A 17,508-nucleotide genomic window follows, 5' to 3' on the forward strand; every position below is an offset into this window, starting at 1 on the left:
AGCCATCAGTTTAGGGACCGTAAGACCGCTTCTGCAGCGCCATCATCTCCCTCTAACAGCTGACGAAGATTTTCAACACACAACAACCCAAGTTCCATACACCGGTATATTTTTCTATAACCTTAAACATGTCGAGTTTTGTGCCTACGAACTACGATTTGCGGACAGCATTGGTTTTTTGTTATCATTTGAAGAAAACTGCTGCGCATCGAATGCTTGTCGAAGCTTACGGTGAACATGCTCTTGGTGAAACACAGTGTTTCGAATGGGTCAAAAAATTCAAAAGTGGTGATTTTGACGTGAGAAACGAAGAGCGTGGGAAACCACCGAAAATGGCAGACAACGAATTGCAAGCCTTATTGGATGAAGATGATACTCAAACTCAACAAGAACTCGCGGATGAATTGAATGTGACGCAGAAAGCTGTCTCAATTCGTTTGAAAGCCATGGGAAAGATTCAGAAAGTGGGAAAATGNCAAAGATGTGTGTGACCTAGAGTTGTCCTGGTGGAAGATGACGCCCATACGATTGACCAATTCTGGCCGTTTTTCTTTAATCGCTGCATTCAGTTTGTCCAGTTGCTGACAGTAGACATCCGTATTGATAGTTCGGTTCCTTGGAAGGAGCTCAAAAAATATCACACCCTTCCAATCCCACCAAATTGATAGCAAAATCTTCTTTTGGTGAATATCAGCTTTCGAGGTAGTTTGTGGTGGCTCATCACGTTTGGACTATGAACGTTTTACCTTAATATTATCGTAAACAATACATTTTTCATCACTAGTAATTATTCGCTTCAAAAAAGGATCGAATTCATTGCGTTTGAGATACGAATCGCAAGCATTGATACGCTTTGTTAAATGAATTTCTTTCAATTCATATGGTACCCAAATATCAAGCTTTTTAACGAATCCAACACGTTTTATATGATCGTGGATTGTTAATTTTGGTATTTTCAACTTCTCTCCAATCTCCCGCTCAGATATATAACGGTCCAACTCGATTATGGCTTTGATTTTGTCATCATCAGCTTGCAATGGCCGACCTGAACGTTGCTCATCTTTGAGTAAAAAATCTCCAGAAAGGAACTTATCAAAACCAATTGCGGCACTGTCTCTCTTTTAAGGCTACCTCGCCATATACGTCACGTAACTTTTTAGCAACCTGCGCTGCGTTTTTTTCTTGCGGAAATAAAAAAGCAAAATAGGACAAAAATGCTCGTTATTGGACTCCATACTAAAACTGACGCCAAACTAACAATTTTTAACAAAAAAACACGTGTAATTTGTTTCTAAAGTCAACTAAGAGTGACAGCTTACAAACGTCAAAAGAAAAAAATCATAACATTGACAAAAGACATTCAAACAGACGCTTAAAGCCATCTATTGGAGCCATTGGAAATTGCTTTTCGGGCAACCCAATATTATGAGCTGTTAAAACCTGGTGAAACCGTTAACACTGATCTCCACCAACAGCAAATGATTGATTTAAATAGCGTGAAAAACGACCGGAATATGGAAAAAGGCAACACAAAGTCATTTTGCTCCATGATAATGCCCCATCACACACAGTAAAACGGGTCAAGGAAACGATCGAGGCGTTCAGTTGGGAAATATTAACGCATGCGGATTATTTTCCAGACTNACCATCTATTGGAGCCATTGGAAATTACTTTTCGGGCAACCCAATATTATGAGATGTTAAAACCTGGTGAAACCGTTAACACTGATCTCCACCAACAGCAAACGATCGATTTAAATCGCGTGAAAAACGACCGGAATATGGAAAAAGGCAACACAAAGTCATTTTGCTCCATGATAACGCCCCATCACACACATCAAAACGGGTCAGGGAAACGATCGAGGCGTTCAATTGGGAAATACTAACGCATGCGGCTTATTCTCCAGGCTTGGCTCCGTCCGATTATCATCTATTCGCATCAATGGGACACGCTCTCGCTGAACAACGCTTCAATTCGTATGAAAATGTACGAAAATGGCTCGATAGCTGGTTCGCTTCAAAAGAAGAAATGTTTTTTTGGCGTGGCATTCATAAACTGCCGGAGAGGTAGGAAAAATGTATAAATAGCAATGGACATTATTTTGAATAAAATATTTTTTATCATTTTCAAACGACAGACGTGTAATTTTTACAAAAAAATTCCGGTTTCAAACTTCTACACCTGGTATATACACATATTTACGAGACTCGCATCAGAATAATTATAAATTATAAATTTAATATTGCAATATAAGCTAAATGTGATATTTAATTCAAGTGATTAAAAATTATTACCAGTAGCAGCGCTTTCCAATTATTCACAGATTCATTTGGTATCATGAAAATTTATTTAAATATACAAATTTTAATAGCATCTCTTATCTATCTATCTTGTCAATCTGTCTTATCTATCTTGTCAATGTTTTGAGTCACCGCCTTTAATATGTTTGAAGAAGATCTTAACGTGCAGCGAATTTTTCCAGTCAATTCCCGTAAGGCCAGACGTGTCTTTAACGTTACAGTGTTTCGTCAATGTGCGCGTATTCGAATCTTCTCGATTCGAACTTTCCGAATTACTCGGATTCGAATCATTCGGCTTCAAATTGAATTAGATGAGATTCGATCCGAATTCGAGTAGTTCACGCATCTCTAGATGCAATGTACGCACGTTGAATCGTTTTCTTTCGATTTGAGTCATGTTTTTTTGTTGAGGAGTTAACGTTTCGTTCCTACTTTCATCATCTCGCTCTTCCTCATCTCGATTGAGACAACCGACAAGTATACACGTGCCGATAAGTATAACGTGCGCGTGGCGTTTAATTACCGCGGAACGTTAAAAGCCAGCCGCACGGTGAAAAAGTTACGCTTTCTTCACCCGCTGTATAGCTCGTGCGGATGACCTCGTCGAAGGGTTGTACACCTCTCGACTCGAGCACCCTCCGCCGGGCGTCGAAGCTTCAATGACGAGCTATTTTCAGAAGCGCGTGCTCGCGAGCGCGCACACACGAGACCCTTTTATCGCTCGCCCACGCGCGCGCGCTCGCTCTTTCACGGTAATTTATCGAATCGGGCATATTTATTGCGCGCGCGTTACGTGTTTATGGCGCACACGGCGATTATTTTCCACGGATTTCGCCGGGTTTCGGCGAATGACATCTCGATCGCGTCGAGGAAATGAGACGGGAATTGTTCTGTGGCGTTTCAAAAAAAGCATCATTATCGGAACTGAAGTTGACAATTTCTGTTCGCAAGCGCGTTCGATTATGTCATTAGTGTCATTTGATTTGTGGTTATACTGAAATTTTATTGAGCTCTCTTCTTGCGGAAATGAAAGTAACATATCATCAATAAGTAATTTAATGAACGATATTACGCTGTAATGTGAGTTTTGAACTTTTTAAATCACTTTGGACCTTGTGCCAATTTCTATTCTTTCTCATTGATTTCTCATTGAACCACGTAATAAAAATTACGGTTCAATTGTTCTGTGAACCGAGATATCTGAGTTTATTGGCTTTTCAACAGACATATCTGAACTTTCATGTGAAATATCATTTCACGGATAACAATTGAAGCTGCCGGTGGCTGATTTTCCTGTTTTTCATGTTTGTTTGTTTAAGATGATCGAAGAAAGAAGTCAATGGATTTCTTTCCGCATAATAAAAAAAAGCGCAATATATATAATAAAATTAAACAAATTTTTTTAAAATATATAAGATTAAATACAATAACATTTAAGGATATCTAATAAACGTACAAAATAATGGAATTTCAGTGTTTTCATTTTACACTTTTTAATTTCTTATAGATATCATATACATGTCAATTTTGAGGTCTAGTTTCTAGAAGCAACGATCCTCAAATATCTTGACAAATAGTTACTTGCAAAGAAATATGTAGTGATTTTCATAAGATTATCATATACGTTAGTAGAGAAAAATTTCTGGTTTGCATCTATGCACAGAAATTCTAATTTTACGCCTTCAACGGGGCTTTAGAATCCAGAAACGAGATGGTTACGTCGGTTTTGGTGCTTTCCCTCTGTACGAGAAACGCGAATTCCACAACGTTTAATTCGGCAACGTTGTGCCGTTCGAAAATAATTATTCGACCGCCCGAAGACATCGGCGAATAAATCATACGCACCCGTAGCGATTCGATAGTGGCGGTCAATTGTGCGTGCGACGCTAAATTACTTAAACGCCGGCGATGCGAGAGATATCCGAATTGCACCCTGCGCTTCGCGCGTTGGTGGGCGTGTGTGTTTATATGTGTTCGCAAATGCAGCGTAACAAATCCAGATCGCTTCGACTTGCAGGTACGGTTATTGATAGCTTAATGAACGAATATCGGCGCACATTCGGGCGGCGCTCATGAAGAACAAATTTAATGAGATGTCTGATGAGATTGCGGGGTGATACGATTAATTAGCCGGTGTGTGCAATTTGAATATCGGCCATCTGCCCCGGGTTCCAGTTCATCGCGCTATTTAATATGAAATTACTGGGCGATCGAACGGACAGGCTCTCTCGCCTATCCGCCTCGGTCCGNGGGGGGGGGGGAGTTAACCTCGGCTACACGGGGCCGTGGATATAAAAGCAACCGTCCGATTTAATTACAACGACGAGGACGACGGAGCGCGGGAAAAGCCGGAGACGCACTCGACATAAAGGCATCCGCGGCGCGATTCAATTACGACGGTTGCGAACGCCACTCGGGTTTAAGCTAATGGCTTCGATAAGTTTACCCTTTTACTAATGAAATCTAGAAAGTCCCCCCGTATATATACACACAAATGCTCGTCGTGAGCGGGCGAGCCGCAAAACTGTAAATTAAACCGTCCGATGTCAAAATTTAATTTGCGGCTAAGTAGCGTCCGATATTTGCTATCCTCGTAAACTGACGCTCCAAGTTCAGCCCGCCCCCTCCTCGTTATTATTCCCTCCCGTCGCTCTCGTTATCGGCTGCCTGTTGTCGATTATTGTTGTTATTAAATTAATATGATCGAGCGGCGGGGCTCGCTTGAATTTTACGGCGGAATCGTCGATTGAACATACAAAATCGCTTGTAGCGCTACGCGAGCCCCGAATACGCGTCGTCCGGTATTTACGCTCGTCGTTCCGTCCGATCTCGCAGAGAGGGGAAGAACATTTCTCGAGCGCGCGTGCATTCTTCTGGCATCGATCCGCCGTAATTCTTGGGACATCTGGTCTAATTACAGGCGGACCGGCGGAATGCGAGTAATAACGAGCGATAAGTTTCAACGATCGTGAAAAAGCGCGGTCTCCGCCGGTGAAGACAGCGATTTCCCGCGTCCTCCCAATGGCTGGCAATTATAACTCTTCGGGGTTTTCTGGGATCGCGGGGATGGGCGATAAAAGGATCGCGACTCGAAGGGATCGCGCGAGCGAGCAAGCGAAAAATCGCCGTAGACGATCGTACGTAATTTTATCTAATTTAATAGTTGGAATTCCTTCTCCTTCGCCCCCTTACGAACTTCTGCGGGAGCCTCGGCAAAGGGTGAATCACATCCGGATGGGTTCAACGTTTAACGGCGACAGATGCGTTATCCCGAGGTAAAGAAGACGTTATTAGGATCGATATGAAATGCGTTACTTGAACATTTATACGTGTTATGCAAATATTCCGTAACGATCCGCCCAATTGGAAATCTTCGATACCTAAGGAGTGAGATTGCATTAAATGGAGACGTCCGCGAGATCCTCCGCGGACTACCTCGTTGCCGTCGACGATGCGGCGGAACGAAGTCGCGAGTGTTAGGGATTACAAATCGCCACCGTGATGATCGTACGTAAGGCCCGCGATAGGGAAAGAAAAGGTGAGCGGGCGAGAGGAAGGTGACGAGAAGGACTGTATGTATACGTGCCGACACCCGCGGCAGAGTCAATGTTTAATCTCTCGGATTGGCCAATCATTTAACGTCGGACGATAGGCACACCGTATACACGCTCAAATATGCTCAATATGTCGATGAAATTAACAGTCGTGGCTGAGTAAACGGATGCGCAGTCACGTCGCGCTGATGTGCAGCAATACCGAATATTATGCACATTCACACACTCGCACGAGAGTCCTCGCACATACCAAGGATGGGATTACTTGTGCGCGATAGTCACGAGATTCGTCCTCGCGACCGCGAGCCGTGGAGCGTGGAATTTTTCGGCGACACGATTCGTTGATTTAGAAACCTTATCGTCATTCTCGCACACGTTCATACTTTGAATCTTTAATTCTACGACACGGTAGTGGGCTAAGATAGCGAAATGGAGATTCACATGATTTCAATTCTAAAAATATAATTTACTTTTACTTCGATTATGATGATATCTTCAGTTTCTATTTTCGCTGTTTTAGCGTCAAAATGGGCTTTCTTACAGCAGTATCGAAGTGAAATTCGTCGGATTTTTCTTCCTTGTTCAACCATCTCGAAAGAGTGAAGGTGGCATCAGAATTCCGACTCGGGAACTCCCTGTTTAGGAATTAAATCGTAAACGAGATAAAATGCACTGAATTATAAATTCAATTATAAGTTGTATCATGAGCTGAAAATGCAATCTGGAAATTCGCTACGTTACGTCGCACTAAAATTCGCGCACGAACGGTTCGCGGGCGATGCAAGGGAAACATGCGCGAGCATGTGTGTGTATTGCGTGCGCTTGATGTGCGAGAATAAGAACGTAAAATTAATTATGATATCAAACAAAGAGATAAAGCATCAAAGGTACTCGGTGCAAAGGGCGGCAGCTCTCTTTGAATCAAAGGGGAATCCACCTCTCGCCTCCGGGGAGGACCTCATTAAATCCCCGTCGTAAGATATAACACTTGCACGCGACAGCATACGGCGGTGGCACGCTAACTTCGTGTACCGAAAATGACGTTCATATATAATCTTTTGTGGGAACGCTTAATTTTCCGCAGTCCGCGGCGGCGTCGCTCGCGAAGCGGCGTACCGTTGAAAATCCGGAGAGATATAACACGAGAGAGTCGAGATTATATTTTTATTATATTTTATTTCTCTCTCCGTATTTCTCTCTGTCTATTATTTGGTTATCTCTCGATATTCCACCCGCGTTTAATCTTTTCGTAGTTTCGATAAGTGACGTATTTTTATTCTCTAACTAATCTCGACTGCAGGATGTGGGCATGCAGGACTATGAGAAATTAGCAAGTATTAAATAATTAATATGGATAGCGAGTGGATAAAACGGCAAAGTTCCTTTTTTATAATCTAATTATCACTTTTATTCACGCGCATATTTACTCATATTAATTATTTAATATTTACTTATCGCATATCTTCCGTCTGCAATCGAATATGTTATATTATTATGTTACATTATTAATACATTACTTATTTAAATTAGGAAAATTTTAAATATAGCCAGACATCGAGATAATTGAATATTAAAGTAATTGTATCGCAGAATGTCGTATTTCCGGTGGCGTATCAAGGTGGCCACTCATAAATTTAATATTTATCAAAAATAATTACGTTTCTACACATTTATTTCATTGTCGAAATAATAAATTTAATTTAAAATGAAGTCGATTTAAAACGAGAATTTAATTTAAAATTAAATAATAATATAATTTGCGACGAAGTTGAGGTAGACACACGTACGTACATACACAATGGACATATATACCTAAAGTTACAAATACGAAAATATTATTTTTGGTTTTTCTTATTAATGCTAATTTTAGTGCATTAGTGGATCTAATAGAAATGCACAGATAATAGAAAGAGGTATGTAAATATTGAAATATGTGTATATGTATATGCATTCCGAATATTGCTATAAGTAAACATATAAGTTATGAATTTTACATCGTTGTATTTTCAAAACAAAATGATCATTAATTCTAGAATTTTTATGTAATGTCCCTATATTAGTCCTTAATGTTACAATAGTTTTTCATTAAAATCCTAAATGTGATTTAGAAGAAATTAAAAAGAAGAAGTTAAAAATAGGACATTAACCTCGATGAATATGCGTAAAAAGTATCATTTTCAGTTACGAATATCTCAATTTTCGAACAGTTAACTGTTTTTTTAATTGCAATAATTAGGTTATATTTAAATCTATACATAGCGCGAGTTTCAATGAATTTTTAAAAAGACCATTTTATGCTATAACTACCTTAAATAATTCCGAAACAAGCCCATATTCAGTCTGAACGCGGTGAATACAGGGGAATATGAAGAAACAGAAACAATAAGTAATTGTTTGTAGTGTCAGCACAAAGCGGGATAATAGTTTCTGTACAGTGTTGTATCTCGAAATTCTCCTTTGACTCTTCAAATTGGACGTAATTCACGGGATTAATGCAGGTGGAAAATTACGACTCGGGAATTCTCCTGCGAATAGGGCGCCTTTCGTAAACAGAGAGAACGAAAACGGGAGAGCGATGTTAATGATGCATTTTAGGCGAGCGATATCGTGTGTTTTTCGGTCTTCAATTTTCTTTCTCCCCCGGATGGATTATCCCGGACGATCGCGCGCAGTTGCGTTTTTTTTTTACAGAGGTGTCCTTTTCATTACGGATGCTCCGGCGCGTTTAGCCAACACCATTAGTAAGAATAATGCGACGTCCGCTCGCTCGCTCGCTCGCTCGCGCTCGTGTTTCCGCATATTGCTTGTTGATCCTTTTTGCGCTCCGCATTCGCGCGGGCCGCGCGTGTATCTGTCGCCAAGTTTGAAATAGAACGTTGCGCCGCGGCGACATTGAGACACGACCGGGTTAAAAGTGCGAAACTAATGGACTCATGCGTTTCCATTAACCATCGGGCTCCATTACGCATTGAGCATCCACACTACCGGAGATTAATTCGCGCGTATTCGCGAAAAATTAAATTCGCGAAGATGAAACGCGCGATCCACATTTCATCAACATAGCTCGCATAATTTCCTTTTGATGAGAAGAAAAAAGAAATATGAATTAAAACACAGCGTGTGTGCGCGCGCCTATTTCCATCTCGCGTTGCTTCACGACAGAAAAAAGCTCGCGTCTCTTTCGGAGAACCTCGCCGGTTTAGACTGCTCACCTTTCCCGCTGATGGCTTAAACCTTTGTTCTCGAAATATTCGCGGATGAATAAATCGTTCGATCGCCCACCGAAAGTGAATTCAAGTGACAAACGCATTCTTCCCACCCTTCGAGCGATATTTTAAGATATCGATCTTCGCCCCGACATGCAAATTTCAGTACCGTACAGGCTCTACGGTACTGTTTCTTAAACAGTATTCAGGTCATCCCCTGTAGCGATACGTATTTCGGGATATCCAATTCCTCTCCGATTCGCGCCGGGGTCGCTCGTCATTCAACTTTTCGACGATGAATCTCCCTCCCGCGCGAGTCCGATTCTCGTTTTCCCGCCGAAAAAATTAAAGAAAAAAGAGAGGAAGAAAAATCACCGGCGTTATTACAATTCAGCCGGATGAGCGCGTCCGCTTCTATTCGCGCCTCCCGGACGCGAATAATCGCGTAACAATGCTCGTGTCGCATAGGAAATGATTTCAACCACGACAAGGCAGTCCTGGCTTGCGCGCAATTTACGCCATTTATCCGAACGGCTTCATGTGCCCCGGCGAAATTCGTAATTAAAAGCCGGGCTCGCGCGCTCCGAAGGATGCGTATCGACCGCAATACGTCAAGCCTACGAATGACGCGACGTCTCGTTATTATTTGTTAGCCGATCGGGTAACGAAACGTAAACGCGAACCGCGAACGCGAGCTACCCCACACAGCCGCCGCTTCCTGATACACGCCGCCACTCGGCGCCGTTATTTGCACAAGCGACAGTGTGACAGATAAACGCGAAACGCGCTACCGTTCGCCCGACAACCATTTTTCTCCCCTCGCAAGCATCCACGTGCATTGTCAAGAGGAATCGCCTCCCCCCTCCCCGCTCCTTCACACTCTCTTTCTCTCTCTCTCTCTCTCTCTGTCTTTTTCTTCTCAGGTTCGTTTCAATACTGAAAGAAGCACGTTAAAGATTCGTGCAATTTCTCGTGTTATTTCAAAACATGCTATATGAGCGTTTGTGAGTGTTGAACAAGTATTTTGTATTCGTATGCGGGTAAAACTATCGGGGTAAAAGTGTTTTACAAAAAATTTTGTAACGTTAGACCATACCGGAATTATGACTGAAATTATTACGTGTGTTGTAATCTTTAATGATGTGTACAGTAAAGCGCATCACTAGAGATTACAAAACACATCATAATTTCAGTTATAATTCCGGTATGGTCCAGCATTACAAAATGTTGTGATAATTTTCATTACAATATTTTCTCCACGTAGCTGAACGTTTGCACACCTCAAATTTACACAGTATCGTACGTATTTACTACTTAAAAATATTCATTATCATAGTATGTTAACACCATTCAGACGTGTTCGCGTGCAGTCCACTATAAAACTACTCGTTATTACGGAAAAGTTCCGACCTGAAAACGGGGTCACTCAATCGAATACAGTCGATTTCACTACGCAAACTAACAGTTATTTTTTTTCGCGGACTAAAAAGCAGTGAAATATTTAGTAAAGGTGATCGACTACAAATCGGCCGAAGCTTAGCGAGCTCCGCAACGCGCAGTAGTGCAGGCACGCTTATGCGCCGCCGTTTTCTCCGTGCAACGTGGTGACGTTATCTTTTAATCACATTGCCGTATTTATAGTACGATGCACACATACACACAGACGTGCCGAGCGACGCACGACGCTTTAAAAACTATTATAGCATTTTATAAGCCCGATGACTCTGCGACATCGCTTTTTATCCGCATGCATAATGTATCGAGCTCTCGCGCGGCGGACGGAAATTTTTTTCCGCCGACGCGCACGACTCGAAAAAAATTATTAATAAATCACTTCCCGCTCATTAAGCAGAAGTGCTCCGCCATCACGAGGAACCTGTTCGAATGCGGCGACGAACGCACTGAAAATGAATCACAGGATTTATTCCTCAGTTACTAGACAGAAATTAATAAACTGTCCAATAACTGCTCAAAAATACATGAGATTTCTACCGGAGTGCAGAAGCTGAGATAATTAAAGTGAGAATCAGCACTATTTACATGTTTCACATGTATGAGAACGGCTTCCAATGTCACGTTTTTAACTTTAGGAATCAAATTACTTTTACGGTTTTAATGAAAAACAAGGAGACGATAAAAGGGATTTGTGAAAATATTATAAAAAATTACAAAATCGCTGACAGCCTAGTTTTCCAGAAGTTGATGTGCAAAGTACACAATTTCAGATAACGATCGAAATATATGAGAGCTGATCTGCAAAAACTTGACAGATATTGTACACGCTATATTTCCCTACGTGTCTTTGGGTTGTACACTTCTAAAAGATAGAATGATTAAATAATTATAAAAATCTATAATCAGTGCGTAAGAATGCAAAAAATACAAAAAAATCGGCGACACCATCATTTCTCTAATAAGATACATTGGTATGCGTCTATCGCTACAGATGATATATTTACAAACATATGTCTAACACAGGCATATCCCAGCCGAAAATACGAGTCAAAACGCGGAAAACGAATATTTATTTATGAATTGTTAAACATTATTTCAGTTTGATTAATATTCTCTCGCTATAATGTCAAACCCGTATATCATAAATCACATTTACAAACATTTAGCAAAAAATCGAGATTCCTCGCGTTACATTAACCGTACGAAAAAAAAAAGAACTATAAGAGTCGCGACGAAATCACTGATGTATCATTGAAAAATAATAGTTCTTCAATACCATACCAGTAATATTTTCGTATTTTTGCGGTATTTTTTTTTTCTTACCGGCTGTTTCGATCATTTTTTCGCTTGTCTCTCGCACGAAGACGTTCGCAGTGTCGCGCGTCTCTATGCGAGGCGAGCGAGAAAAGGAAAACGCGAACCACGCGGCGCACAACGGACGACCGGCGCGTTCGAATGCACGGCTATTAATTTCCCAACGACGTGTAATCGCGCGTACCACGGACGTAAAATCCATTCCGGCGGTGGCGGCCGCCCTGAACCGGGGAGGGCCGGTGGTTTCGGATTACAAATACGCCTCGTCTCGTGCCTCTCGCCGTTCAGTACAACGGGGTCTCCGTCGCTGGTAGTCGTGCTTCGCGTTACGGAAGCATCATGCAAATGCATAAACACATTATTTGCTTATACCACCGGGGCGAAATTCTGGCTTACAGTGGTACGCGCGGTGGAGGGCAACCAAGGGCGAGAGGAACAATGGGGGGAGAGAGTAGAAAGGGTTGGCGCGGCACAGTGGCGTAGCCGTAAGGCTGGGAAGAAGAGGGGATGGAGTAGGAGGTGGAGGAAGCTCGGGTAACCCGAGTAATTGAACCTTCGCTCGTTCGAGCTGACGTACGGCTAAAAGAAAACCTTCCGGGCGCGTCTTCGTAGGATAGACGCTTAAAATTAAAAAAAGATTATCGATCGGCGCCCATCTTGAGGCTGTCGCTCGCGAACCCCCCTCTCTCCCCCCTCTTTCCCCATAACGAGCGACCTTTCTGATCCAAATCAATAGCTCTGCCGAAATAAAATCCTCTCCCTCTCTCTTACGTCGCGAGGAATTATTAATCCTTCAATCCTCGTTCAACGGGGACGTAGTCATCGGCCTGTCCCGAAACAAAACTCCCATGCTACGTCGTTGACGCACCGCGACGTGGCAGAGAAGGGTGGAAAAACGGGTGGAAGAGCGTATACGTGCGCACGCGCGTGTGGGTGTGTGGGAACCGTCCATATGGAAATCAGCCCTTCCTTCACAACCTAATTCCCCGTTCAACCTCGGGCAGCGCGCGCGCGCGAGCTCACGCGAGCGTGCACGCAATGAGCGCGCGCGTAGACACCGGCACACCCTCGGTGCACGCGTGGCTGCTCCTCGTACACGCCTCGGGTGTTTATTTCGCCGTCATTACCGACATCGTCGTCGTCTCTCTTCCCCTAATTCCCTTTTCTTAGCCGATTACCGCAGTGCAAAGCACGTTCGCAGCAACGCCGAGTAGGCCGCGAAGACGCGGTCGAGCGTTGTCTCCTCTCTTCCTCGAGAGAACGCCCCGGTGGCGTCGACGATCTCCGTGCGGTGGTTTTCGCGATTAGAGTCCTAGATATAAATAGAGAAGCGGAGAAAGTCAATTCTGATCGGCCGTCTGAATCACATTTGGTCCAGATGCCAGTTTCTTTGCCTACCACGACTAACAGCATATGATCTATCGGTAAATGATATTTTTGTTACATACTTTTAGAGCGTATCTAAATTCCATGAAATCCTTTTTCGATGCGCCGTGTTGTAACGAACAGTTGCACAGGAAAAAATGCTGGAATCAGGTAAACCTATTTACGGTATTACCTTCATTTTTCAATCTCTTGAATCTAGTTATTTTTATTTTTAATGTAAGTAGAGAAGAAGGTGATATGGCTCTTGTAAGTATTATATAGCAGGTATTGTAGTAGATGTAGTTAATAAGTATTATTATGGTTCTATTCAATTACACTTCTCTATTTATATCAAGGATTGTATTCGCGATATTCGCTAAATTGACGTCTCGATCTCGTGACGCACACTTCACAATAGCGTACGCAGAAGTTCGAACGACGCGTTAATCGGTCGATCAAACGTACTGGAAGAGTTCGCGTGAAGAGCGCGCTTAAAGGCGCGAGCGTGCGGGCGAGCTAATGAATTTCCTTTCTGTGCGCGCCGGTTGCTCCGAAATTGCTCGTCGCGTCGGCCGTTACACGGGAGGCGCTTCGTTAAAACCTCGCTATTACCAATCTCGAGGCTGTAACTGGATTTCAGGGATCGCGCGCAACCTGATTTTCGAAGAAGACTTCGGAATTTCGCGCGGTGGCAATTTTACGACGTCGTTGCTGTTACAGTCGCATGATATCCTTTAACGAGGCGCGCTTGATTGAGCACGCTCGCGACGCGGTTTCGCGCGACGAATTAGTCGAGAGCGCGCGGCGCCGCTGCGAAATGTCGAAGACATTCAAGACCGTTTCAAGTTCATCTTCAGATGTTTCGTAGATGAAATGAGCTGCACCTGAAAATAAACTTAAGGCGGTCTTAAATATCCGACAATGAATACTGGTCATAGATTACTCTATCGCTCATGTATGGATGACATGATATTTAATAACTTAAATGAAAATAATTTTATAAATTATTTATAGAGATATTGGATGAAAATAATAAAATATTATTCGTACGATATGTACTAATGTAGAAAAACAAAATTAACGTTGTACATTTATTAATCTTTTATTAATTTTATTAATTGATTGTAAAATAATCGAAGTTGCATATATTTTACATATTTTGGAAAGCAACCCATGCATAATTGTGGTTGTTATTGTATCAATTCCTCAAGAGTATTTACATTAAATGACATATGAGATATAAAATACGTATAGTTCCTCAAATAGGAGTCTGGCTATCTTCGATTATTGATTCTTCTTATCGATTGGTCTAATTCCTGATTGGTAAAAAAAATGGAGGAACTGAATATTGTCAAATAAATAGGCTCTAATTGTAACTAAATGTTATTCTGAAATAAGAGACAAATAATAACAAGATAAGGGAGATTTTTAAGGAATGAAAAATCAAAAATTAAAATTTAAACATTTTTATATCAATAGTACGTCATATATATAATACAATAAATGGCATATGCATATCCTCAGAAAATTTGCTTGAGCTTGATACATTGTAGACACTATTTATATATAGATAAAGGCATACCAGTTGCAAACTGAACGTTATTTTTTATCAAAAAGTCGGAGATGACTAGACTTACTTGAGAGGCCCTAGGAAAGTGTAAACGTGCGCGCTGCCTTTTTGGGTCTTCGACACGTATTTCTCCGGGGAACTGAGTCCATAGACCGAGCACGTCTTTAAGTCCCGTGATCAGCTACAACGTAGTGCGCCGTTCGCACGTATTATATCGAAAGACACGGACGCAACCAACATTTCACGCCAAGTGCGCGCGCGAATGATGCAAGAGCGATCATTTTCACTGACTGATCTACGACTATTTTAATTTACCGCGTTGCGGCGGGCATAGATCGTGGAAATTAAAGTCGTGTTTAGTCTGTAAACTCGCTTGTCCCCGGAGAGGTACGAATCGGGAGCCTCGGCCGGGCACGTCTACATTTTTCTCCACTAAAAAAGGGCTCGGTTAATGCAGCGTACCGTACGTCCTCGGGGCAAATCTCGCTGTAAAACGCCCGAGTTTAAGAGACGCCTGCGCGGCGCGCAGGTAAAACGTACAAACGGTTTCCCGGACACGACCCGCTCTCATTTTCCCGGCCGTCGCCTCGACGATGACGCTTGAAACTGTCACGTGCGAGCCGGGAGTGTCGTTGCGGCCGGGCGTAAATATTACAAGAATCGCACCGTCGCGGGAGACGGCACGGGGGAAACAATGCGGAATGGCTCGCATAAGGCCGGGCAAAAGTCAATATCCTGGCTGGGTGCAGTCGTAAAAGCACGAAGGGAGAACGGCACAACGGAGAACGCGGGCGGGAGGGCAGGAGGGCGAGGGCGGACGTAGCCGGCGCCGTTTCGAGTGAATCGCGAGCGTACTTTTCCCCACGAAGGCCAACCGGAGGCCAACCCCGCACAGAGCCGTACGAGCTGCTTCATTCATAAAATGCATCGCGTGTCTGTAACGTTACATGTGATAGGGGCGCGCACCGACGGCGGTGAACCGGCGGTGTTGCACTGGGAGGGAGGGGGGTTAATGCCCACGCGGCTGATCGAACGTGGCTGACATCTTCCGCCCCCGCGTCTAAAATAAAGGGCCTGTCAGACGCAGCTTTCGCCATCGCGCATCGGCATTTACATTTAACAAACCACTCTCGTTCGACTCGTGCGTGAGCGCGTGCGAGCGAAATCGCCCGCCGCGTCAACGATGAGCCTGTAATTTCTCTATGAATAATTATCAATCGATGTTGATTCACGCGCGGAATTAACTACTTCTGTCGGAAACGGGAGGCGCGGGGGTGTCCGATCGACTCGCCGGCTGCATTCGAGTCGCGAACGCGCCCGTGCAAATCCCGTGTTATCCCGAATCGAAACTTCCGCCCTGCGTGGAACCTTTAATTCTAGAATACAATAGGAACTGAGAAAATAAAACGTACGTCCAGTTTTAATAATAAATACGTTCGAAAGTTAAAAGTCGATACTTTTGCGTGGCATTGATGAAATTCGAGAATGAAATTTGCCGCCGGTGCAACGTCGTAAAAACTCCCGGAACCAGCGTTTTCGGCCTCTGTGATTCTGTTTTTCGCGTCATTGTGATCCAAACGGTCAGATTTGGCCGACGGATTCGTGCGGACGAAAACTGTTCGGGAACAGCCATTCTCATTCCAGACGAAACGTTAAAATTTGTTGACTAGTGTCATCCTTGAGAGCGTCCAAGGAGCATGAAAATGTCGACTCATGGAGAGCGTCGCGGATATCCGCGAGTGTGAGACGTTCTTGGCTTGATAGGCACTCCCGTTAACCCGATAGTGTAAGACGGCCTGAGACAGCCGGGTTAAGCTACGAGACAACCACCTAGCGCCGTAATGATTGTCTCCGTGCCGGCGATCCGTCCTATCCGTAATGGAAATGTCTACAAGCCGCAGCGCCGTGTACATTTTATGTCAGTGTCGTGCGAGAGACGCTCCGGATTGACTTTAATGTGCGGATTAAGGCGGGCGTACCGAATCCCGGCGGATAATCCTGCCGGGACACAGTCAATTAAGTCGAAGTGAGGACCGGTAAGCTAAGGATCTCCAGTCGGAATCCTTGGAATCGCCCTTCAGGATTCGACGTTAACCGTCCGACCGACGAGCGCGCGCGACCCTCCGTTCCATTTTATCGCTCGCTCCCTCCCTCGTCCTTCCTGTCGTTCTCTCGCATTCCAACAATATTTATTGTTAAAACAAAAAGAGGAGCCGCCTTTCCCCGGATCGGATTGACTCGTTTTATCCGTACACACGGACCTTCCCAAAGCCATCGAATCAAGAGCTCTTGTTTTATCCGCGAAAATAAACGCGAGCGGTTTTCCGTAGAGATTACACGGACTTTAAAGGTATCAACGGTTCAGGCGCAATTTATACACACGCCGGGCGTTCAATTTAAACTACATACGTGTGCGCACGCGCGCGCGCGTGTGTGTGTATGTGCTTTTTCTTTTTCCCCTTTGCGAAATAAAACGCACGGAGGAAGGTGTGCGCTTTTCATGCGAGAACGCGTCAATTTGCGAGCGGCTCGGAGCGTGTCGCGTTTGAAAATGATCAATTCGAGTTCCTTCATCCAGAAATCCGCGCGAGACGCCGCGTTACGGAATCACGGCCGGATGCAGCAGCCGTGGAGTATCAAATTCGCCGATCTCGCGTCTCTCGCGATGAAATAATAAAGAATCCTCCGCGTTACGGCTGAGATCATTAATATCCGGCAGTGCTCGCAATCGGCGGAGCTGAAA

At 43.6% G+C, this 17,508-nt stretch overlaps 1 protein-coding gene across 1 annotated transcript in view; it reads right to left on the reverse strand.

Moving 5' to 3' along the window:
* The window catches only part of LOC106743854, a 114,187-nt gene that overhangs the window by 19,141 nt on the left and 77,538 nt on the right, over nt 1–17,508 (reverse strand). The window lies entirely within an intron of this gene.

The sequence above is a fragment of the Dinoponera quadriceps genome, unplaced genomic scaffold (genome assembly GCF_001313825.1).
Source record: "Dinoponera quadriceps isolate SergipeBrazil2010 unplaced genomic scaffold, ASM131382v1 scaffold9, whole genome shotgun sequence".
Taxonomy (NCBI): Eukaryota; Metazoa; Arthropoda; class Insecta; order Hymenoptera; family Formicidae; genus Dinoponera; species Dinoponera quadriceps.